The sequence below is a fragment of the Geotrypetes seraphini genome, chromosome 2 (genome assembly GCF_902459505.1).
Source record: "Geotrypetes seraphini chromosome 2, aGeoSer1.1, whole genome shotgun sequence".
Classification (NCBI taxonomy): Eukaryota; Metazoa; Chordata; class Amphibia; order Gymnophiona; family Dermophiidae; genus Geotrypetes; species Geotrypetes seraphini.
Window position 1 is genome coordinate 426,103,782 of NC_047085.1, and position 23,949 is coordinate 426,127,730.

General features: G+C 43.6%; 1 protein-coding gene across 2 annotated transcripts in view; it reads left to right on the top strand.

Moving 5' to 3' along the window:
- Positions 1–23,949, top strand: part of MINDY3 (MINDY lysine 48 deubiquitinase 3) — a 394,770-nt gene that overhangs the window by 299,505 nt on the left and 71,316 nt on the right. The gene's annotated exons all lie outside the window — the stretch shown is intronic.

Sequence of the window (23,949 nt, forward strand, 5' to 3'; positions counted from 1 at the left end):
AAAATTCTTGCCGGTCCACGCAGTTAAATTTCCTGCCAGTGTATAGCAGTGGGTGCCCCGACTGCGGTGGTGTTCGCGGCAGGCTGCTATTCCACCCAGCCTCGGGCTCCAGGCAGTGCGCAGGGCCAGCGTGTGGATTGGGGCCATCGGCAGCATCTGGGCCTTCCCTCCGTGACGGCTCGCTTGTGCGTCCACCTAACCCTCCCCAGTATTCACAATCAGTGTGTCTCTTGCTCCCTGTAATCAGAAGATTATGTATCTGTTGCTCTGACCCAGGAAGTAAATGACAGGCCTATTTTTTTTTCAGTAGTAGTAGCGCAAGGAGGAGAGTCCGCCCACATGCGGGATGCATGCAGGCACCCTGCGGTTGAGAGGGTGTCTCTAGGTGCAGCGGGTTAAACCCATGTGGCTGCGGGGTCATGCTGTGTTTGCTGGCTGCCACCAGGTTGACAGCGTCCACGGGTGAGCGAGTGGTGTGGCACTGGCCCTGAGCTTTCCTGTCTGCAGGCCGCTCACTCATGGAGACTTGACGGCAGGGCGACAGATAGGGACCTCTGGCTCATCTTGGGCGGCAGGGCATGCGGTGCAACACTGTTTGTGCCGGCTGGGGGGTGGCCGCGAATGTGCAGGGCACATGGGAGCAAGATCATGGGGAGCCTTTGACAGTGGCTTTCTCCCCTCCCAGCAGCTCTCATACTTGCCAGGGCAGTGATTCACTTCGGCAACTTCCTCTTTCCTCAGAGGCTGTAACAGACCCAAGGTTGCCTAAGTGATTCACTGCTGCAGGCAAGTACTGAGAGCTGCTACTGGACCTGGAGGGAGGTAGAAGGAGAGATGCTGCTGGGAGGGGAGGAGGGAAAGGGATGGGAAAAGAGTTACTGTTGGATAGGAAGAGGAGGGAAGGGAGAAGAAAAAAAGGAAGGAAACAGCTGGAAGGGAGATTAGAGGAGGGGAAGGGATCAGGGTGGAATGGAGAGATCAGATGAGAGAAAGGGGAGAGACAGAGGAATGAGAAAGTAAAGAGAGATTGATGCTGGAAAGGGGGTCAGCAGAGAAATGAGAGAGGGATAGAGATGCTAGATCTGGTGTAGGAGAGATAAAAATGAAGTAAGCAGTGAATCTGGAATGAATGATGTAAAAAGGAGAGAGGAGGCACAGGCTGAATGGAAAGGGGAGAAGGGCATAGAAAGAAGGCAGATACATATGGAAGGGGGAGAGGGTAGACAGTGGATGGAAGGGACAGATGCTGGATTGAAGAGACAGGGCAGCCGCTGGAAGGAAGAGAGTGAAAAGAAGATGAAAGCAGAAACCAGAGACCACAAAAGGTAGAAAAAAATAATTTTATTTCTATTTTGTCATTAGAATATATCAGATTTGAAATATATATCCTGCTAGAGACATAACTGGGGACTGCAAAGCCCAGGCAGTGCTTCTTTAGCTTCCAGCTGACTTAGGTTCTCTCTCTGACCAGGGGTACTTCCCTAACACTATTCCTGTCATGTGTGACTGCAGTATTCTGTTAGCATGATATTTCTGTGTAGCATTCTGTAATAATTTGGCTTGTTCAGTTTTTTTGATAGTAGAGGGGATATATGTGAAGGGGAGGGGAGACAGGGGTTTTGTTGGTCCTTACTCTGTATATTTGTATTTATAAAATGACAATTGTACAGAATATTGTTTCTTTTTATACTTTAATAATATACGTTCAATATAAAATCATAACTGACGCTTGTGCGGATGGGATCAGATGGTTTGCAGGGACGGAGCAGAAATGGGTATTTTTTTTTATTATTATTATTTTAGTCTTAGTAGTTTGCCAGTCCACAAAATAATTATTTTATTTCCGCCGATCCATATAATTTCCACAGGTCCATAGGTGTAAAAAGGTTGAAGAACACTAGTCTAGATCTAGATTTCTTGAATCCTTCCAGGATACCATAATGAAGAGATAACTTTATTAGTCTTTTTCCAATCAGAAGAACAAAAGATGTTAGTTATTTCCCCAAAAAGAATGTACTAATTTGTGGTCAAAAAATTTCTCAGTTTCCAGAGGTCTCCACACCAAACAATTGAGGCAGAAGTCTTTCCTGCAGCTAAAGCCTAAGGTTTTGGCAGTGGGAGCCTCATTTTTCCTGAAGTTTCCTTGTAAGTGTCTGGTGGCATCTGAAGATAATCCTATGGTTTTCTTGACACTATGCATTTAGAAAGTTTTCTGTTAGGGAAATCTAATGTTTAGATTAAATTGGGAGTAGATTGTAATGTGGTTTTTCTTTTATTCTTTAAAAATTTTTTTAATTAATTAAGGTTTTAAAGTAATAGACCCTGTACAGGTCTGGTAATTGCTGATTTAATTGGCAAATATGTTTTTCAATTTCTTTTTTCTCTTTGTTCTTACTGGATGTGGACTTTAAATATGTTAATATGTTGGATTCATATTTTCATGGTACTTATTTTTTTCATTATTTCTGAATGTTCTTGTAAAATACTGAAACTATTAAAAATATATATATTCATTTATTTCATCTACATTTAAAATCTACAATAACATGTAATACAAAGTACAAAATGCTACTAATAACAAAATCATAGGCTAGGAAAAGCTACAGGTACTATCTAAAGCTTTAAAGTAGAGTCCATCAATCAATCTTCAAGGTTCTTAATGATGTTAAGAATTGAAGCCATCCTGGCCCAATGAAGAAGCTCACTTAACTTGATGATGAGTCAATTAAAGTCCCAATATCTCCTTAAGTAATAAAGGTTGCCCAAATATGCATGTCATAATTTATGGGGAGACCTGAGAGATATGTGTAGCTTAATTGATTGAACCAATTAACAAAAGCTGTGGAAGATATATCCAAAAGCTGGGGAAAAAAGCAGATGCTGTTGCTGGGTGATTTCAACCTGCTTGATGCAGATTGGAAAGGTCCGTCTGCGGAATTGGAAAGAAGTAGAGAGATAGTGGATGCTTTTCAAGGGCCTATGCTCAGACAAATGGTGTGATCATAGAACCGACAAGGGAAAAAGCGACATTGGGTGCTCACAAAGGGAAAAGTGTCTCTGATGTTCGAGTGGATGCCCACCTGGGCAGTAGTGATTATATAATGGTTTGGTTTGATATAACAACTAAAGTGGAGGGAGGCCACACAAAACTAAAAGTCCTGGATTTCAAGCATATGGGCTTTAGTAAAATGGAGGAGTATCTGAAGAAAGAGCTAATAGGATGGGAGGACATAAGGGAAGTGGAAAAACAATGGACTAAGCTGAACGAAGCAATAAAAATGGATACCAACCTTTATGTGAGGAAAATAAATAAAAACAAGAGAAAAAGGAAACTGATATGGTTCTCCAAACTAGTAGCGGAGAAAATAAAGGCAAAAGAGTTGGCATCCGTGAAATATAAAAATACTCAAAAAGAGGAGCACAGAATTCCGGATGAAAATGAAAGAAACCAAGAGAGAGAGACGTCTGGCAAAAGTTCAGACAGAAGAACAAATGGCTAGAAATAGACAAAATAAAAAAGATGAAAAATGGAAATATGAGACTGAAAGAAGCTATGAACAACTATGTGGAGAGAGTGATGAGGAAAATGCAAACATGCTAAACAAATACTAATGTGTTCAAGGAAGAAAATCCTGGAGAAGAACCACAATTGGCAGGCAAAATTACACATGAAAATGGAGTGGATACCATGCAGTTAATGGAAGAGTGTTTATGAACAACTTGAAAAATTGAAGGTGGACAAAGCCATGGGACCAGACTGAATCCATCCCAGGATATTGAGGGAGCTCAGATAGGTTCTGGCGGCTCCACTTAAAAGATTTGTTCAATAAATCCCTTGAGACAGGAGTGGTTCTATTGGATTGGAGAAGAGCAGATGTAGTTGCTTTTCACAAAAGTGGTCACAGAGATGAAGTGGGAAACTACAGGCCAGTAAGCCTCACTTCGATTAGTGGAAAAATAATGGAATCATTGCTGAAGGAGAGGATAGTGAAATTCCTAGAATCTAATGGGTTACAAGATCCGAGACAACATGGCTTTGCTATATGTAAATCATGCCAAACAAATCTGATTTATTTCTTTGACTGGGTGATCAGAAGATTGAGAGAGTAGGCTAGATATAATTTATTTAGATTTCAGTAAAGCCTTTAACAAGATTCCTCATAGGAGACTCTTGAAGAAACTTGACCAGCTGAAGTTAGGACCAAGTGTAGTGAACTGGATTAGAAAATGGTTGATGGACAGATGTCAGAGGGTGGTGGTTAATGGAATTTGCTCAGAGGAAGGAAAGGTAAGAAGTGGAGTACCTCAAGGATTGGTGCTGGGGCTGATTCTCTTCAATATGTTTTATGTCTGGCAACTAAAATTCAATTTGAAGAAGTGTAGTGATTCATTTGGGGAGTATAAATCTGAGAGGGATGTACTGTATGTGCTGAGAAATGAGAGACTGATATGCACAGAGAGGGAGAGGGACCTTGGAGTGATGGTGTCTGAGGATCTGACGGCAACAATGCAGTGGATGTAGACAGAAGGATGCTAGGCTGTATAGAGAGAGGCATAACAAGGAGAAAAAAGGAGATGTTGATACCCCAGTATTGGTCATTGGTGAGGCCCCACTTGGAGTATCTTGTTCAGTTTTGGAGACCGTATCTAGCAAGGATATAAGAAGACTTTGAAGTGGTCCAGAGGAAAGCAATAGAAATGGTAGGGAACTTGTTCCAAAAAAAGTATGAGAAGAGACTGTATACTCTGGAGGAGAGGAGGGACAAGGGTGATATGATACAGACATTTAAATATTTTAAAGGTATTAATATAGGGCTGTCTCTTCCAGAGAAGGGAAATAGCAAAATTAGAGGACATAAATTGAAGTTGAAGCATGGTAGAATTAAGAGTAATGTTAGGAAATTATTTTTCACGGAAAGGGTGATGGATGCCTGGAATCCCCTCCCGAGAGAGTTGGTGGAGAGGAAAACAATGATGGAATTCAAAAATGTGTGGGATGCACACACAGGATCTCTAATTAGAATATGAATGGGCAAACTTTCTCAATCTGAATCCCCCAAAGATGGTTTGTATAGGCTGGAGTGAGCTTCAATGGCAACTCCAGAAGTTGGAACCTAAGGACTAGGTGGACTTCTAAGGTCTATGGCCCAGAAATAACAAAGAAAAAAGATATTTTAATCATGAAATTGTAATACATGTGATTACAGGGCAGACTGGATGGGCTGTTCAGGTCTTTATCTGCTATCATTTACTATGTAACAGCAATAATTTGGTACTAACAATCAATTATTGATGATTGGTACCAATTAAGATTTGTGCACACATCTGGCTGTGTGCTATTCTATAACACTGGGCACCTAAATTCCATAGTGCAGAACCCAAAAGGAGGCATGTGCATGTCTGAAAAATTCTAAAAATTTGTAGCTAGTGTTATAGAAATACCAGGGATCCATGCCCAGATTGTATGCCAGGAATTACTCCTGGTTTCAGCAGGCATAAATCCTGGTATCCAGATTTGGTCACAAGTATTTGTGCTGCTTATTAGTCTATAAAGGGTGATCAACCTAGAGTGACCTTTATATTTAGCACTGAGTGCCAATTTTTTTCCAGCACCAATCCTAAATAAGGAAAATGGGTAATCAGATTTTAAGACCTTATGAACCAGCCAAATTGTAAGCTCTTTCAAGCAGGGATTGTCTCTTACATGTTTAATGTACAGTCTAAAAAGAAATGATTAGTGGTAGTAGTATCAGAACAGATACTTTTTTAATAATAATAATGTTTATTATTATAAAAAAAACATTTTTAATTTGATGCAAACGCTTATAACATAGTTTCAAAGCGAATTACAAATATTAAAAAGTAAAAAGGGGTAACAGGAACATTTCACACATATGTTAACAAAAATAGACAGACTTACAGACAACAATGGGAGAGGGGGTGGAACTCCCAAAAATTTATTTTTATATACCGCAATACCACAAACAGTTCAGAGCGGTTTACAGAGGAAGAGACTGTATACAGACAGCGATATTACAAAAACTTTCAAAATTACATTAGCATGGTAAGATTAATCAAATTTTTAACACCTTCCAAAATAACAATAACCCATCTAATGCTCTAATAACCCATCTAATGCACAGAGTGAGAATATGCCCATTTGTGAGCAAATTCCAAAAGCAATGATCATCCTGAGGGTATACCTCTCGTTTTGTGATCGTAATGAGTGACTCAGGAGATAAATTGGAATTTTCTCCAGCATATACTCCAGAAACATACTTTTAAAACTTTTAAAAACTAAAACCAGTACTTTAAAAAATGACATTTCCCCACCGGGAGCCAATTTACTGAGGTCAAAGCTGGAGAAACATGGTCATAAATGCTCAAATTATTTAACAAATGAACTGCAGCATTTTGTATTTGTCATAAATGCAACTCATTCTCATAAATAATGCATTGTAATAATCCATCAGTGATAGCACATATGTATAAAGCAACTGGGTAAAATTAGACTCTGAAAAATAAGCCATGATTTACCATAGTTAGCGCAGATAATAAAAACATAGAAACATGATGGCAGATAAAAGCCAAATGACCCATCCAGTCTGCTCATCTGCAGTAACTATTATCTTTTCCTCTCTCTGAGAGATCCCACATGCTTATTTCACGCTTTCGTGAATTCAGACAGTCTCTGTCTCTACCATCTCTTCCAGGAGACTGTTCCACACATCTACCACCCTTCATCCTATGCCCTCTCATTTCAGAGCTTTCTTTCAAATAAGAGAGACTTGACTCAAGCTCATTTACGCCATATAGATATTTAATTGTCTCTTATCTCCTCTCCCCCGCCTTTCCTCCAAAGTATGCATATTGAGATCTTTAAATCTGTCCCCATACGCTTTATGATGAAGACCACGCACTATTTTAGTAGCCTTCCTCTGGACCAACTCCATCCTTTTTATATATTTTTGAAGGTGCAGACTCCAGAATTGTACTCAATATTCTAAATGAGGTCTCACCAGAGTCTTATTACAGAGGCATCAATACCTCCTTTTCCCTGCTGGCCATACCTCTTCCTATGCACCCTAGCATCTACTTGTGAAAATATGACTGGTAAAAGTCAAACCTGCATCCAGGGGAGTGTGTGGCACAGTGGTTAGAGCTACAGCCTCAGCATCCTGAGGTGGTGAGTTCAAATCCCATGCTGCTCCTTGTGACCCTGGGCAAGTCACTTAATCCCCCATTGCCATTAATCCCATTGTACATTAAACAGAGTGTGAGCCCACTAGAGAAAATGCTTGAATACCTGAATGTAAACCACTTTGGCTATAAGTGGTATATAAACAAATAAATAAATAAAAATAACCGTACCTAAGGTTCGAACCTAGCTGCCAGTGTTGTATCATCCCACATTAAAGAAGGATGTAAAAAGAACAATCGTCCAAAGAAGGGCAAGTTTGTTCTAAAGAAATTATACATAATTGAAGCACAGAGCCTTTCAACAACATTTTAGTCCCAGTTACAACTTTTCCAGATGTCTCATGGAAATATTTTTGACCCTTTCTGCTTTTGAATGGGTGGGTGGGAACTAAGAAGCAGCCTTCAACGGCCTCAGCCACAGGCACCCTGCATAAGAACTGCAATCTTCCTAGTCAGGCTTCTGACAGTACACCTAATGTTTTACATTTGGTTAATATGCTAACAGTAAAATATGTCTAAAATTTAAAGAATCCATTATGTTCAAGGTTGCACAGCATACCTGTGCACATTTTTTAAGTGGTTACTCCACATTGCTGGTGTTCAGGAAAGAATGCAGACATACTTAATTTGGCTGCTATGGTGAAAGATTCTGAAATATCTTTAAGAGATAAATAATGCACACTAAGTACACATTTTTCATTAGAAAAAAGTTTGGGTAGTCGGGTTTGTGTAGTTTTCAAACAAAACTACACAAACAGGGCAAACTCAAGATGACAGATACATGAAACAGGCTCCCAGTAAAGACAAACACAGTAACAGAATTCAAGACAGCAGTAGATAAGCACAAAGGATCCCCAGTTATCTGGAAACGAAGAGAAATCTGGAGACCAAATAAGGTATATCTTATTACAATAGAAATAGGGGAAAATTTAGATGAGTCAGCTGTTCTCATCTGCCATTCTGTTTTGTCCAATCTCTCTGTGGACATATACTTAGCAACCTATTCACAAAAGACCACTAAAAACAATCCATATTTTAGGCAGTTTGATGACACTGTTACTGTGCTAGTGCAGCATTAATTTGCTAGAATGCAATTATTACAAATATATACATGCAGTAATGCTGTTCAGCACTGTAAGGCTGCAGGTGAGTACTTGACTGATGTCAGGTAGGAGATGAAGTGACCTAGTGATTAGAGCAACAGGCTGAGCACCAGACAAGCCAGGGCTCAGATCTCTTATCTCCCATTGCCTGTGTCCACTTAGATTGTAAGCTCTTTGGGGAAGGGAAATGTCAACACTGTACAAAGCTGTATGCATCCAGTACCACAATAAAATTGATAATTATAGGTTGGGAAACTTATGAATATTGTTTTGGGTTAGACATGTTTTTCTTGATTGCTTTCAATGTCTATTGGTTTTTTATATGTATGTTGAAGTTTGGGTGCTGGAATACAATTTTCTGTCAATATCTTCATTTTAGAATGTGCAAAAGTGAAAAGTCTGAACATAATTGTTATACTAAATCAAAGAGCTACACACCAATTGAGTTTGTGTGCAAGAGGAGAGACTGGTTAAGAGATTCTCTGGCCAGCACCTGAAGGGCTGTGAAGGAGAGCTTTCATGCCAAAAGAGGAGCAGGAGTTGTCTGCAACAGCCTCACAGCTGGAGTCAAGAGGCATACCACAAGTCCAGCAGAGTGCTGGGAAATGTCAGGCTGGATAAGTGGGTGAAGAGGAGCAGGCAACTGTTTGATCCAGAAGGAGAAGAGAAACGTGTGAAATAAGGAGGCAGAAAGAAAGGAATTGGCAAAAGTGGGATTAGGGAAGAGAACTCAGTGAGGTTAATAGGAACCAGAAGCCATTTTCCACCACCTGGGCAGTACATTAAGGATGACTTGATCACTTAGGACAGGGGTGCCCACACTTTTTGGGCTTGCGAGCTACTTTTAAAATGACCAAGTCAAAATGATCTACTAACAATAAAATTAAAAAAAAACAAAGCACACTGTACGCAGAGAAAATGTTAATTATTTATATTCCGGGGGTTTTCCGAAGAGGTCAAGGCAGATGACTTTATGCAATGTCACCTCAGGAACAACTATACAAAAATAGACAAATATACCCCCTCCCTTTTTACTAAACTGCAATAGCGTTTTTTTAGCGCAGAGAGCTGCGCTGAATGCCCTGCACTGCTCTCGATGCTCATAGGTTCCCTGCGCTAAAAACCGCTATTGCGGTTTAGTGAAAGGGGGCCATAGTGCAGAATATAGACAGCAGATATCAATTCTCAAAACGGACACATTTTGATCATTAAATTGAAACTAAAATCATTTTTCCTACCTTTGTTGTCTGGTGATTTCATGAGTCTCTGATTGCACATTCTTCTGATTGTGCATCCAATATTTCTTCCCTTCTTTCAGTCTCCTGTATGCTTCCTCTCCTCCAGACCTCATTCCCTCCCTCAACTTTTTCTTCCTCTCTCCCTGCCCCCCTCCACTTTCTTTCTGTCTTTCTTTCTTTCTGTCTCCCTGCCCCCTTTCCATTCTTTATTTAAGGTTGGATGCAGGGCTTAGCATTTCTCTCACCCTTCGTTGCTCTGTATCTCCCACTCTCTGTCCATTTCACCTCCTATTGTGAGTCCAACAGCAGCTCTCCCTACTTACCTCCCTCCTTCCCTGATCTGTGGCCCTATGAACTTGCTATTTTTGCCATAGAGGCAGAATTCCTCCAGGCCAGCCCTAGGGGCCTGTCATAACTTCCTGTCAGGGCCAGCAGTGCAGCTACACAGGACACAAGGAAGGCCGGGCTTCAAAACTGTGTCTTGCCCATTGCCTTCTCTGCTTGGCTGGGGTGCAGTGGATGGGGTGGAGCGCATGTCATATCGACCACATTTCCAGCTTGGGACGATCGTGCTTCATGTTACTTTGTAGGCAGAAAGGTCCAAGGCCAGATGGAGGTAGCAAAGAAAGCGTTTGTTGGATCATGGAGGGGGTGATGCTGGGCTATAGGGAGCGGGGATCGGATGTCAGGGAAAAGGAGTTGGCTCCAAGAGAATGGAAATGGCAAAAACACAGTAAAGCTGCTGGACTGGGAGGAAGAGGCAATGCATTTCCATCTCGGTCTCGTCGCTGCTTTTTAGAGGGGGGGGGGAGTTTGACTGTGGCTTTCAGCAGGGTCTCGCTGCAGCCAGGCAAATGGCACTGAAGTTGCAAAACAACAAGAAGAGCAGAGGCTGCATCTTCACTGCCATCCACTGGGGATTTGAGCATCACTGACAGCCGGAGGGAGGGAGGGAGCAAGAGGTGCATCAATCGGAGGCCGCACCTTTTGCCCCAATGCTCAACTCCATATGTGTGTCCTCGAGCCAGGGCTACAAGTCCTCGGGCAAAGCCCCCCGCAAGCCCAGCCCGAAGGAGGAGCCGGCCCGTGGTGACGGCGCGGACAGGGTGGTGCTAGACAGGGGCACCCGGCACGAGACCTACCACAGCGCCCTGCCAGGCACCCACCCTACCCCGCCAAGCTCTTCTTTGACTGGCACCCGGGACTCTTCGGCTTTGTGCTCAACTTCTACCGCATGGGCAAGCTGCACTGTCCGGCCGACCTGTGCAGACCCCTCTTCGAGGAGGAGCTTGCCTTCTGGGGCTTCGACGAGACCAACGTGGAGCCCTGCTGCTGGCTCAGATACCGGCAGTACCAGCACGCCGAGGAGGTGCTGCGCAGCTTCCAGTCGCCCCAAGCTCTCCCTGCTTCCCCACACAGATGCGTCGGGCCAACCAGATTTCCTCTCCTCGATGTCATTTCTGAAGTCGGAGAGGAAGTTCCAGTGGGGGAAGTTGGTCGGCTCGGCACTTCTGAGTTGGGAAGCAAGTAGAACGCAAAGGCAAGGCGATCTGGTCGATCGCGATTGACCTATTGGGCATCCCTGACTTAGGAAGATTACAGAAAGAATCATATATGGTACTGCAGTGTCTACTGAGGAAGTCGAAAGCTGCCATGGACAAACCTTGCAAAGTGTAATGGTAGAGCAGTGAGATGCTCTGTGAAGCAGAGCAGACATTGATAATGTGACATAAAACAAAACATAATCTAAGAACATATTGCAATGTCTACTGAGGAAGTTGAAGGCTGCCATGGACAAATCTTGCAAGGTGTAGTGCTAGAGCAGTGAGATGCTCCATGGAGCAGAGCAGACATCGATAATGTGACATAAAGCAAAACAGAATCTGATATCAATGGGATGGCACAGTTGTGCTACAGCTCAGTGACCTGGAGAAAAAAACTAGGATCAGCAGGCGGTATATTCTTATATGTGGGTGACATCATCCACAGAGCCCTAGCATCTACAATCAAAAGTGTACTGTCACTTTTAAAAACTTTTTAAGACTACTCTTACCTGTAGATGCTGGTGCCCTCCCGCCTGATGTTGGCTTTCAGGATCTTCAGTTCATAATTTTCCATGGAGCTAAGAAGTTGCTTCACAGCGTTCTCTTCAGCATGTGCTTTTTTACTTTTTTGTGACTTCATGATTTATTTTTCCTCATTTTGAGCTATTTTGTCTCATTTCTCATAACCTTTTGTTCTTTTTTGAACATTTCCATTTTTTAAAATCTTGTGCCACTCCAGGGCATCTCCCTTCCCCAGGAGCATCAATGATTTTCAGCTCTTTTACTCAAACTTCCTCAAGATTGAGTACTTTGACTTACGTCAGTTGTGTTTCCATCCATGTCCAAGTTATTTAGTGGGTTCAAGCTAAGCCACACTCTGCCACACTCTTGATATGTTCATTGCATTGGGCCTAAACATCAGGACATCACCAGTAATCTTTGTGCCTGATTACAAACTAGAACATTAAAATCAAGGAAGCTTCAAAGGAGAAGCTATTCAACATGACGTCAATAGTAATTAGATATGCCTGTGACTTCGGATTCTGATGCTCACCATACCCCAGCATTGACACCAACCTCAACTGTTATATTGACTCCTAAATCTGCTCCCTCAGCACCATAACACAATTATCATCTCCATGGTTCACTGTCTGCTTTTTCCACATTGGTACTACCATCTTCCAATGTTAAAAAGAAGGCAAAGAAACATAAACATGAGTTACAGTCCTCTCAATCTTTGTTTACCTTAATGCATCCAAAGCATCAACATCAGGACCACAGATATTCACTTCAATTACTCTCTCCTTGATGTGTATCTTTACCTCAGAGCTCGACCAGATCAGCATCTTATGCACCAGTGTCAAAATTGGTACTGGCACCATTGTTTCTGGTCTAACCAGTGTATACTGCAGCAGAAGCTTTCTAGAACAGTGTTCTTCAACCGCCGGTCCATGAACTAGTGCCTCTCCGCAGAAATTTTCTGCCTGTCCACAAGGCTGGCATGTCCATCAGGCCCAAGACAGTGTTCTTCAGCTGCCGGTCCACGGTGCGATTAACGAGGCGGCTCCCTGAGTGTTGCAGTGCACAAAGCGGTGGGAAAAGGCTCCTACATGCATCCTGCGCCTGAACCGAAAGCCTTTTCTCTGACGTTGCAACATCAGAGGGAAGACATAAGAACATAAGAATTGCCGCTGCTGGGTCAGACCTGTGGTCCATCGTGCCCAGCAGTCTGCTCACGCGGCGGCCCTCTGGTCAAAGACCAGCGCCCTAACTGAGACTAGCCCTACCTGCATATGTTCTGGTTCTGCAGGAACTTGTCTAACTTTGTCTCGAATCCCTGGAGGGTGTTTTCCCCTTTGACAGACTCCAGAAAAGCGTTCCAGTTTTCTACCACTCCCCGGGTGAAGAAGAACTTCCTAATGTTAGTATGGAATATATCCCCTTTCAATTTTAGAGAGTGCTCTCTCGTTCTCCCTACCTTGGAGAAGGTGAACAACCTGTCCTTATCTACTAAGTCTATTCCCTTCAGTATCTTGAATGTTTTGATCATGTCCCCTCTCAATCTCCAATGCTCGAGGGAGAAGAGGCCCAGTTTCTCTAATCTTTTGCTGTACGACAACTCCTCCAGCCCCTTAACCATCTTAGTTGCTCTTCTCTGGACCCTTTTGAGTAGTACCGTGTCCCTCTTCATCTACGGCGACCAGTGCTGGACGCAGTACTCCAGGTGAAGGGCACACCATGGCCCAGTACAGCAGCATGATAACTTTCTACAATCTGTTCGTGATCCCCTTCTAGATGAGGCGCAAGACGCGCATGAGGAGCTGCTGCCCACAGCTTTGTGCACTGCAGCACTCAGGAAGAAGGAGCTGGCCCGAAGACACCGCGTTGATCGCAACGTGAACCGGCCCAAAGATAACACCGGGGGGCAGGCCAGAAGGCAAGGCAAATGGAAGGAAAGAGACAACAACGGTAGGGGCAATGCTTTTATTTTTTTATTTAGTGATTGATTTACATCTTCTCTCTGTTCAGGAAGAAATGCATTTGTTTCTTTTTCTCTGGGGTTATTCTGCTTGTAAATATTAGTACTTTTAGTTTTTAGTCTTGAATTTGCATGAGGTTATCTGTTTTCTGGTAGGAATGAATGTTGAAAAGCATACAGTATGCTTTGTGTATTTTAATTTTGTGGTTAACCATTATGTGTTGTTAATACGATTATAGTGTATGTGTGTGTGTGTGTATATATATATGAAAAATGAATAGAAAAACGGTGTTACAATTAGTACTATTATGGGGGGCGGTGTTTGGGGTGGAGATGGGCACGACTTAGCCCAGTGTTCAACTGCCGGTCTGTGGACCGGTCCACAAAATAATTATTTTATTTCCGCCGGTCCATAGGTGTCAAAAGGTTGAAGAACACTGTTCTAGAATACAGCCTCCATCGATGCTTCCTACATCAGGCTCGATTCTGGCCTTTACCATAGCACCTTCTAGTGATGTGCCTAAGCACCAAATGTGGTGATACTCTGTCACCTTATCGACCCTCTCCTCGCCTTTCCATCCAAGCTTCGAGGTTGCAATTTCATGGCTTATCGAGACGCTTCTAGACACATTCCAAGTATTCATCTCGACACTTGTCCTGATGTAACATAAGAATAGCCATACTGGGTCATACCAGGGGTCCATCAAGCCCAATAGCCTGTTCTCACGGTAGCCAATCCAGGTCCCTAGTATCTGGCGAAAACCGAAGGGGTAGCAACATTCCATGCTACCAATCCAGGGCAAGCAGTGGTTTTCTCCATGTCTTTCTCAATAACAGACTATTAACTTTTCTTCCAGGAAATTGTCCAAACCTTTCTTAAAACCAGCTAAGCTAACCGCTCTTACCACAACCCCTGGCAACACGTTCCAGATTTTAGCTATTCTCTGAGCAAAAAAATATTTCCTCCTATTGATTTTAAAAGTATTTCCCTGTAACTTTGCGTGTCCCCTAGTTTTTGTAATTTTTGACGGAGTGAAAAATCGATCCACTTGTACCCATTATTCAATACATCTAGGGAGCGTGGCCATGCAGTGAGCAGGGAGGTTGTGTTTTTCCCAAGCTCCGTAGCTCTCCCTCCTAACTGCCTATTTTGAGCGATATTCTGCTACAGTTTTTGACCCGATCTTTGGATCTTCTGACGCTGCCTCCTCGTATGGACAAGTTTGTCCACAAGAACGGATAGGATATGGCCACGAAGGGTGGAAAAAAATGACGGGACCCGCAATAAGGCCGAGGTGTCTGCGGATGGGAAAATAGCGGGCCCTGCCGAGGAAACGGATGCAGTCAGCGATGCGTTGGTGGTAAAGATCACAGAGGTCATGGTACTGGTGTTGGGCTCGTGGCTGGACAAGGTGAATGAGTCGCTAACTACTTTATCTACCATGGTGACTGAATTTGCCTCCCGGGTGTCCGAAGTGGAACATTGGGTGAGCTCCACGGAAAACTCTGTAATGTGCAGGCAGAGCTCGCCATGCTGCAGCGTAAATTTTCAACCTGTGCCGACAAACTCGAAGACATTGAAAATCGTTCTTGGCGAAACAACCTCCACCTCGTGGGTATCACCGAGGTGGTGCCGGATGCCACCCTGGCTGCTGTCCTGGATAAATGGCTCTTGGCTGAGCTTTTTGATACCTCCACCCTGGGCCCCTTGCAGATCGAGCGGGCTCATCGGTTCAGGAAGCAGGACGGAGCTGCTCAACCGCAAATTATGATCCTGCACCTTCTTAATTTTGCTATAAAGGACCAGATCATGAAAATGTACCGGCAGCAGAAGGACTTAACTTTCCAGAACCAGAGGATTCTCATCTTCCAGGACTATTCGGCGCAGGTGGCCTCCCTAAGACGGGGATTTTCACCAATTTGCAAGCAGCTCATGGAAAAGAATCTGCGGTTCATTCTACAGTTCCCGGCTAAGCTGAGGGTATTTTACAATGGCCAATCTTTTGTGTTTAATGCGAGTGATGAGGCCCAAGCTCAACTGCACCAGTGGTTTCCAGCTCCGGAGGTGCCTGCCTGACCTGTCTTTCCCAGTGGTGATTCTTTTGCTGCTGGTCGGGGGTTTCTCAATTCTTTCCTGCTTTTGACTTACAATCTGCAGGGGAGTATTCCAGTGTAGTCGGAGCCTGTACTAGGTTTGGTCCGGGTTGAGCCTTTCTTTTGGCTCTAAGAGCGAGACTCCATGTTATGAGGCAATGGATTTATTGATATGACCAAAGCAAATACCAGCTCCTGCAAAATCTTCATGCCCTCCTCCAGTTTTCCAGAGGCATTATACTCCAAGGGCGGCTCCTTACACTCGAGCACCTCCCAAGAAACCACAGCAGCAGAAGCAACAGAAACCTCAGCCTTCTGCTTTGCCTAAGGCTTCGCAGCCTTTTTGACTGTTTAACACAGAGCATAACCTCCATCAATCTTCCTCTGTCCTCCCTTTCCCCCATAGGCGGTCATCTCCATCATTTTTACCATCGATGGGAGACCATTACATCTGATCTCTGGGTGCTGTCAACAATCAGGGAAGGATACTCTCTTCATTTCACTCAGGTTCCACCAGAGCTGCCTCTAAGAGAGTATCCTTCCAATCCATCCCAGACCGCCCTTCTTCTTCAGAAAGCTCAAGCTCTGCTTCGTCTCTGTGCCATCGAAGAAGTTCCTCTGGAACAGCAGAACAGGGGGTTCTGAAGAAGACGGGTGATCTGCAACCCATTCTGGATCTCAGGGCTCTCAACAAATTTTTAGTCAAAGAAAAATTTTGCATGTTGTCCCTGGCATCCTTTACCCCCTTCTAGATCAGAACGATTGGTTATGTTCTCTAGATCTCAAGGAGACTTATACTCACATCCCCATTCATCCGACCTCCCATCAGTACCTCAGATTTTGGGTGGGGAATCTGCATTACCAATACAGAGTGCTACCCTTTGGCCTGGCGTCATCTCCCAGAGTGTTCACCAAGTGCCTGGTGGTGGTAGCAGAAGCTCTAAGAAACCATGGTCTTCAGGGTTTCCCTACCTAGATGACTGGCTCATCAAAGATTCAACATCTCAGGGGATTATTGTAGTGACCCAACGGACTACGTGGTTCCTACAAAGCTTGGGATTTGAAATCAACTTCCCCAAATCCCAACTTCAGCCCTCTCAGAATCTACAGTTCATCGGAGCTGTTCTGGACACTATCCAACTCAGAGTATTCCTTACTCAACAACGTCTGGATGCTCTTCTTCAACTCTGTCATGCAGTGTCTTCCCGCTCTTCAATCTCAGCGAGACACATGATGGTCCTCCTAGGTCACGTGGTCTTCACAGTGCACATGACTCCTTTTGCCAGACTTCACCTCAGAATTCCTCAGTAGACCCTGACATCTCAGTGGACACAGGCTTGTGAACCACTCTCTCGACACATTACAGTCACTCCTTCATTGAGACAGTCTCTCCACTGGTGGATGCTCTCTTCTAATCTCTCCAGAGGCTTGCTGTTTCAAACGCCCCGTCATCAGAAGGTCCTTACAACACATTCCTTGACCTATTCTTGGGGGGCTCATCTCGATGGTTTCCGTACTCAAGGCCACTGGACCAGCACAGATCGTCAGTGTCGCATCAATCTGAGCGATCTTCAGTTCTCTCAAAGCTTTGCAACATCTTCTTCACAACCAGGTAGTCCTCATTCGGACGGACAACCGTCACTATGTACTATGTCAACAAACAGGGAGGAATGTGATCTCCCTCCCTTTGCCAAGAAGCTCTGAAGGTTTGAGACTGGGCAATCCTCCACAATACCTTCCTGAAAGCTGTCTACATCAAAGGGGCAAAAAACTGTTTGGCGGACAAATTGAGTCGTCTTCTGCAACCTCACAAATGGACACTCAATTCCTCCCCTCTTCATCACATTTTTTCGCAGATCTTTTTGCATCTCCCCACAACCACAAACGGCCTCAGTTCTGCTCCAGGATATATTCTCATCGCCTCGAGGCGGATGCTTTTCTACTGGAATGGACGAATCACTTCCTGTATACATTCCTTACCATTCTCAAAACTCTTGTCAAGTTGAAGAACGATCATGCCACCATGATTCTGATAGCTCCTCGGTGGCCGAGACAACCTTGGTATTTCCTTCTACTTCAACTCAGCAGCAGGGAGCCATACCTTCTACCAGTTTTTCCGTCTCTGCTTACAGAGAGTCAAGGATCTCTACTTCATCCAAACCTGCAGTCTCTGCACCTGACAGCTTGGTACCTCTCAACATAACTCCTCTTCTGTTTTCTCAACATGTATGAGACATTTTAGAGGCTTCTAGAAAGCCTACCACTAGACAATGCTACTAACAAAAATGGACTAGATTTTCTACGCGGTGCATCTCTCATGATAAGGAGCCTCAAGATTCCTTCTTATCTTCTGTTCTATATTATCTTTTGCACTTATCCACCTCTGGCCTCAAGTCTACATTGATCCGAGTCCATCTCAGTGCAATTGCTGCTTTCCACCAGCCTATTGAAGGAAACCCCTCTCTGCTCATCCGGTGGTTTCCAAATTTATGAAAGGACTTTTCAATGTTAAACCTCCTGTCAAACCGCCTCCAGTGGTTAGGGATCTCAATGTTGTTCTTGCTCAATTGATGAAGCCTCCTTTTGAACCAATGTCTACGGCTCGTCTGAAGTATCTCACTTGGAAAGTGGTGTTTCTCATTGCCCTCACATCTGCTCAAAGAGTCAGTGAGCTGCAAGCTTTAGTTGCTGATCCACCTTCCACTGTATTCCATCATGACAAGGTGGTCCTTCGTATTCATCCTAAATTCTTACCTAAAGTGGTTTCAGAATTTCATCTCAACCAATCCATTGTTCTTTCAGTGTTTTTTCCAAAGCCTCATTCTCACCCTGGAGAATCAGTTCTTCATACTCTGGACTGTAAACATGCTTTGGCCTTCTACTTGGAATGCACCAAACCACACAGAACTGCTCCTCAACTTTTTGTCTCCTTTGATCCATACAAGTTAGGACATCCAATTTCTAAGCGTACCAACCCCAACTGGATGGCTGCTTGAATCTCGTTTTGCTATGCCCAGGCTGGATTGCATCTACAGAGTCGAGTTACAGCCCACAATTACAGAGCCATGTCGGCTTCGGTAGCTTTCCTCAGATCCACTCCTATTGAGGACATTTTGTAAAGCTGCCACCTGGTCCTCGGTTCATACTTTCACCTCTCATTATTGTCTAGATGTTTTCTCCAGATGGGATGGCCATTTTGGCCAGAGAGTATTACAAAATTTATTCTCCTGAATTGCCCCCACCATCCCATTCTGGTTAGCTTGGAGGTCATCCATATGTGAGAATAGGCTGCCTGCTTGTCCTGGGATAAAGCACAGTTACTTACCGTAACAGTTGTTATCCAGGGACAGCAGACAGCTATTCTCACAACCCCCCCCCCCCCTCCCCTTGTTGGGTTATCTGCTAGCTATCTGAACTGAGGAAACTTGCCCTTTGCTGGGCAGGAAGGCATGCGCGGTGCGGCTGACTTGAAACTTCTGAAGTTTTCTACAAGCAAGTATGCTTGCGAGGCTGTCTGCATCCGGCTCTGTGGATGATTTCACCCATATGTGAGAATAGCTGCCTGCTGTCCCTGGATAACAACTGTTACGGTAAGTAACTGTGCTTAACTGTCTCAAAGAGTGCCTAAAACTCCCAATACATAATGTTCTCCATGACACTTTGGTCCATTAACAGTTCCTGTTGCTCCTACCAAGCTGGAATCTTTATATTGAGTATAAGAGGAGTAGTCAACTGCTCCGCATTGCATTCAGTTACCATGTCCATCATTGGTGGTACAATCAGCCTTGTGGTGTGCCCATGGTTCCAGGACATATACACTAGCATTCCTCCAGGAAGATCAGGCAAATCATTAGATAACTTTGGCAAGCCTGTTTTTCAAGCCTCTAAGTTTAACAATAGAGTCATAAATTACTAATTTTATATGACTTTTTATATGAATCCTCTTCTTCAGCTATCAAGATTTCAACAGCATCTTCCACCTGACCTGGCTAAACCCTATAAGCAACTGGTCGCATCTCTTCTTACTACCAAGAAGTATCTTGCTAGAGCAATATATGATGCTTTGCATATGTTTTATCGAACATCTGCCATATTTTATTTTATTTCTTCCATTTGTGCGTTACACAAGCTCTAGGTGACATTGCAGAGGAAGGGGTTAGAATAGGGTAGGGAGGTCTATGGAAGGCAGGAAGGAGTGGAGAGGAGAGAAGCATGTAGAATATTTCATAGACATTCCTAACTTTACAGATAGGAGCACCATCTATGTAAATGATATCTAAATGAATTAAAGTAATATCTATAGCCATATGTCACTTAGCTTCGCTTGAACAGTATCAGATCTTCCTACTTCAATGCAAGACTGACTTGCCAACTTTTCTTGTAAAGGAGACAACCATTTTGATGCTCATATAGTTGGAACTTTTGGCAAAATTGAACAGCACAAACGTATTCTACTTGCTGCATCACTCAGAAATTTGTTTGTTTTCCCACATAACGAAAGGGCCTGGGATAGGCACATGGGAGATCTCTGAAGAGAGAAAGAGATAATGGTTACTGCGGATGGGCAAACTAGATGGGCCATTTGGCCTTTATCTGCCAACATGTTTCTATTTTCTATGTATGAACAGTCATCTTCCTAGAGAAACCATTGTACTGGGACTAGTCCCCCCCCCCCTTTTTTTTTTTTTTTTGTCAGAACTGGACTCTCAAGTTCAGAGAAATAATCTACTCTTCCAGAATCTTTCTACCATCTTCCAGAAAACCCTCGTTCCACAAGAGCCCTTGAGCTTTCTCTAGCTCAGTTTCTAGACCAGAATACTGAGGAGTTCTGTTCCTTAAAAACTTCATGAAGGAGAAAGTTTTCATAATTTCTCTAGGATCTTCTCTCCCTGGACTAGACAAGAGCTACTACCTCCTCAAAAGTTTCAGAACAGTCCTTAACTTATACTTCATGTCCTGAAGAGACATCCATTCATCTTCATCAAATCAAGGTCCAACAATTGTCAAGCAATGTTGGCATCAACTACAAGAAAAAGACCAATCTTCCCTGACCCTACAAAAAGGATGCGGGGGAGAGACACTGCAGCTACGAGAGGTGACAAAATATATCAATATAAGGTATAAAATAATATGTGATAAGCGGGGAGTCCTCAGTCACACAGCGAACAACGGGGATGACATAACCCCTAATGCAGTGGTTCCCAACCCTGTCCTGGAGGAACACCAGGCCAATTGGGTTTTCAGGCTAGCCCTAATGAATATGCATGAAGCAAATTTGCATGCCTATCACTTCCATCATATGCAAATCTCTCTCATGCATATTCATTAGGGCTAGCCTGAAAACCCGATTGGCCTGGTGTTCCTCCAGGACAGGGTTGGGAATCACTGCCCTAATGCACCAACTGCCACAATAGAGTGCCCATGCGGGCATAAACTGTGAAACATCCTCGGGCTCACTCACAAGTGAATGCAAGTGTATTAGTGCACCAAAAGTTGTGCTAAACATGCAAAAAATAATAATAATAATCAACAAGTGGCATACATAGTCTTTACCCCTCATCTGGTTTTTCCGGGCTGGACGTCAGACGTGATGACATCACTGATTCTGCCAGGTGGAGGCGTTCTGCCAGGTCTAGCACCATTTTCTCCTATTCCAATCCGGCGGGTGTCTGAGCAAGTTGGACTACAGCTTTCAACAGTTGATTCCCGAGGAAGGGGGTCTGTTGTACCCTCGAAACGGAGTTCCGTTGGACAGACACATGTGGATAAGCCATTTAGCTGCCTAGAGACTTGTACCTTAGAGAGCTAAGTCAGTGTTTTTCAACCTTTTTTGGGCAAAGGCACACTTGTTTCATGAAAAAAATCACGAGGCACACCACCATTAGAAAATGTTAAAAAATTTAACTCTCTGCCTATATTGACTATACATAAAGTAATTCTCTTGAATAGGAATCAAATAAACACAAAGAAAGTATTTTATAATTACTTTATTACGAAATAAAAATTATAAAAATTATAAAATACTTTATTCAGTGCGAAACCTGGGCCTGTTTGGCTGAACACAAAGCTGATATTCTGGCTGGAATCGAAGAAAGACACATACGTCAACAGCTCTCAGTCTCTCTCTGTATTTGGTTTTTATAGCATACAAAAATAGACAAATATACCCTCCATCCTTTTTATTAAACCACAATAGCAGTTTTTAGCGCAGGGAGCTGCGCTGAATGCCCAGCGCTGCTCTTGACGCTCATAGGCTCCCTGCGCTAAAAACCACTATTGCGGTTTAGTAAAAGGTGACCATATTGTAAAATATAGACAGCAGATATAAATTCAGAACTGTGCATAGTAAGTGAAGGGAAGTTTTCATCTCTGGGAATTTACCCAGTTAACTATTAAGTTATTTGGGCAAATTCCTTTGAAAACTGTGGTAATACTGCCTCCACTTTGCTAAATTTAAAATAAAATCATTTTTCCTACCTTGTCTGGTGATTTCTGGTTGCACTTTCTTCTTCTGACTGTGCATCCAATCTTTCTTCCCTTCTATCAGCCTGTATGCTTTCTCTCCTCCACACCTCATTCCCTCCCCCAACTTTTTCTTCCTCTCTCCCTGACCTTTCTTTCTTTCTTTCTTTTTTTCTGTTTCTCTTCTTTCCTTCTGTTTCCCTGCCTGCCCCCTTTCTTTCTTTCTCCCTGCCGTTCCCCAAGCCACTGCCACTGCCGCTGCCATCGGGGAACAGGACCCACCAATGGATAACAGGCCCCAAAGCCGACGCCGACGCATGCTCTCCCTGACGTCAATTCTGTAATCGGAGAGGAAGTTCCGCCCAGCCAGGCAGCGATTGGCTGGCCCGAACTTCCTCTCCGAATGCAGAATTGACGTCGGGGAGAAGAAGACTTATCGTCTCGATAGATTAGATCGCCAAGACAAAGTGAGTCCTGGGTGATCGACTCACTTTGCCTTGGCGAGCTACTGGCGCCCCTGCCTCGGGCCCCCTGTCAGCTCCGGGCCCTGCGGCACACCAGGCAACATCTCGCGGCACACTAGTGTGCCGCGGAACAGCGGTTGAAAAACACTGAGCTAAGTACTCCTTTCAACTGTTGGCTTGTTCTCCCTGCCCTTGCCGTTTTGGTTGATTTTGGTCACTCTTTCACCCTCGGATGAGGGGTAGAGACTATGTATGCCACTTGTTGATTATTATTTTTTTTTTTTTGCATGGTTAGCACAACTTTTGGTGCACTTGCATTCACTCGTGGGTGAGCCTGAGGATGTTTCACAGTTTATGCATGCATGGGCACTCTATTGTGACAGTTGGTGCATCAGGGGTTATGTAATACCCGTTGCTCACTGTGTGACTGAGGACTCCCCGCTTATCACATATTATTTTATACCTTATATTGATATATTTTGTCACCTCTCGTGGCTGCAGTGTCTCTCCCCCGCATCCTTTTTGTAGGGTCAGGGAAGATTGGTCTTTATCCTGTTTGGGTTTCTTCCCTTCTTTTATGAGTTTTTGTTATATTATTGGCATCAACTACAAGGCATCCTTAGACAGTAAGGTTTCTAACATTTCACTTCCCGACTCACCGTCCACCTAATGTACCTTGGCATAGAATGAAACATAGAAACATGATGGCAGATATAGGCCAAATGGCCCATCTAGTCTGCCAATCCGCAGTAACCAATATCTCTTCCTCTCTCTCTCATAGATCCCATGTGCCTATCCCTCGCTTTCTTGAATTCAGACAAAGTCTTTGTCTCCATCACTTCTTCCGGGAAACTATTCCATGCATCTACACTCTTTCTGTAAAAAAGTATTTCCTTAGATTACTCCTGAGTCTATCAATGGCCTGAAACAATGTCAAAGCATAGCATTAGGATTCTGCAAATTGGCATTTTGGAAAATAAAACACTCTCCTCAGCTACAGTGGCAAAGGCTCAGAATTTAGGAAGTTGGTTGGGCTGAGAACTTTTCAACACCCCCTCGTATTCTAAGTAATGCCAATTAGCACCAATAATTATTAACACCGATTTATTGGCACTATTTGGTTCATTATTCAATTAAATTGCATATGGAATTTTGGTGTGCAATTTCTGCATGCAATGTTAAGTGTCATATATAGAATCAGGGTTAATGCCACTCAAATATCTATACCTAATGTAGGAGTCAACTTTTCAGAATCTTTTTTTTGGGGGGGGGGCAGAGCAGAGGTTATTAAACTCACCATAAATTGCCTCTTCTTGAATAAGGTAATATTTGTTTAATATTGGGGGTGCTCAAGCACATAGGAAG